This window comes from Dipodomys merriami, unplaced genomic scaffold, assembly GCF_024711535.1.
Source record: "Dipodomys merriami isolate MVZ:Mamm:240054 unplaced genomic scaffold, mDipMer1.0.p SCAF_3, whole genome shotgun sequence".
Taxonomy (NCBI): Eukaryota; Metazoa; Chordata; class Mammalia; order Rodentia; family Heteromyidae; genus Dipodomys; species Dipodomys merriami.
Window position 1 is genome coordinate 91,049,098 of NW_027204492.1, and position 2,531 is coordinate 91,051,628.

At 39.0% G+C, this 2,531-nt stretch overlaps 1 pseudogene; it reads left to right on the top strand.

Annotated features, from left to right (window-relative positions):
• Positions 1-1,805: 1,805 nt before the first annotated feature.
• LOC138839904 (ras-related C3 botulinum toxin substrate 1 pseudogene) lies at positions 1,806-2,320 on the top strand (annotated as a pseudogene).
• Positions 2,321-2,531: the final 211 nt, after the last annotated feature.

Consider the following 2,531-nt stretch of genomic DNA (forward strand, 5'->3'; position numbering starts at 1 on the left):
TGTCTTTCTTAACTGAGAGACTTGGAGCCGGAGTTTTATTAGATTCTAGAATTTTTATTTGACTTTAAAAAAAATCAAGAATCTGGAACATTGACATGGACATAGCAAAGCACATCTAGACTGACCCAAATCTCTATTTATTTATTATTTATTTATTCATTCATTCACTATATCTACAAATGGATGTACATGGGTGTTACAATTTAACATGTTCATTTATGTGTATGGTACATCTTATTTACAACCATACTTTCCATCATTCTCCCTGATCTCCTCTACCCCTTCTCCCTGAGTTATATCAAGTTTCCCACTTCCTTTTTCACATATACTATTAGGACTACATTTGTCCATCATTCCCTTTTCCATTCATTCCTGTCCCACTAGCCTTTCCCCCATTCGAAACATGTTTCAGCTTTCTGATGTTAATTTTGTTAAACTGTTAATTGTTCAAATGGTTACTCTATGGAGTTTTATTCCTGTATATACTATATTTTAGTCAGCATGATCATGTATATATACATGGGCCCTGTTTGGGTTTACAGGTGAGACCTAAATCTTAAAAAAAATCATATGTCTTATATATTTTATGTGTACACAGTTTTTAGTATACCTACATTTTGACTGCACCTCATCAAACAAGGTAATGTGCAGAATCTTCAACTTGTAGCATCAGGTAGATGCTCAAAATTTCAGATTTTTGAAGCTTTTGAGTTCCCATTGAATAAGGAATACTCAACCTTTCTTAATGTTGGTTTGCCAAATCTCATTACACAGAGATAAAATAAAGAATATTTAAGGGAAATAAGAATTTTCAATACTGATAAAAAGTGGAAGATAATCTGGCAGTATCCATGAAAATTGCAAATGCACTTACACTCTGACATAATAATATTGCTTTCAGAAATATAAAGAATATTGTGTTGGGTTATCTACTGCAGCATTGTTTAATAAGGCAAAAAAAAGAACACTGGAAGCAAATTGCATATCCGTCAGTAAAGTAATGGCTGAATAAATTACATTATATCTAGTAGACAATATATTGCTACTAAAATAAATGAACTAGATCTATATTGACCTGGGAGTATCTATGACATGTTATCAAGTAAATTGACAAGTGGCAAAGGAAGACGAATAGCATAATAGCCTATTTTTGTCAGAGCAAAAGTATAGTATATGTGCATTTATATGTACTTATAAGGAAATCAAAAAGGCTATGGAAACTAATAGTGGATAATAGCACTGATTTCCTCAAAGAATGAGGTAGGCAGGCAGATACTTATATTAAAATAAAATCTTTGGATTATTTCCCTAGTTACAGTGATCACTTCTCAATTTGTAATTCACATATTTTAATGAAGGAAAAAAATAAGAAGCAGGAGGAAAACTCATTAGACTGCTAGCTTCAAGGGTAAGGATAGATAGTACAAAATTATGGTAATCAATTCCTTTCAGCAATACACATACAGTGCCTGTAATATGTTTACTAGGGTGCTCAGTATCATGAGAAACAGAAAAGAAAAATAAGCCTAGCTCTCAAAACCCCTGTAGACATTCAGAATGCACACATAATTATTTCAAAGGTACTACTTTGCTCAAGAATGGTATATAAAGCTCTGCAGTTTTCCTCAGCTTTGGGTGGTGGCTACAGTGGGGCTTCGGCTTCCAGTCCACTGATTGAGGGCTAGTCAGAGTGAACAACAGCCCGGCACCTCGCACTCTGCCGCCCACAGCCAAACTCCTGCCTGCCTGCTGCTTCCATCTTTTCCTTCTGGACCAACACCGCTGGGGCCCAGCGAGTGGCCCAGATGCAGGCCATCAAGTGTGGGAGGTGGGAGATGAAGCTGTAGGTGAAACTTGTCTGCTGATCAGTTACATCACCAACGCATTTCCTGGAGAGTACATCCCTACCATCTTTGACAACTATTCTGCCAGTGTTATGGTAGATGGAAAACCAGTGAATCTAGGCTTATGGGATACAGCTGGACAAGAAAATTATGACAGATTACGGCCCCTCTGTTATCCACAAACAGATATATTGATTTGCTTTACCCTCGTGTTTCCTGAATTATTTGAAAATGTCCATGCCAAGTGGTATCCAGAAGTGAGATACCGCTGTCCCAACACCGCCATCATCCTCGTGGGAACGAAACTCGACGTTAGGGATGATAAAGACATAATTGAGAAGCTGAAGGAGACGAAGCTGACACCCATCACTCATCATTTACCCACAGGGGTTAGCCATGGCTAAGGAGATTGGTGCTGTAAAATACCTGGGGTGCTAGGCTCTCAAGCAGCCAGGCCTCAAGACAGTGTTGGATGAAGCGCTCTCCGTGCATTCTCTGCATGCCGCCCCCCCCCCCCGCCTCCCACCCCGTCAAGAAGCAGAAGAGAAACTGCCTGCTCTGCTCTTGTAAACGGCCATGCTCCTCCTCCATCCCTGCCCGCTTTGTATGCTTTGCTCAAAAACAGTGGAGCCTTCACACTCAATGCCAAGTTTTTGTTCCAGATTAATTCTCCATAAAACCATTTTG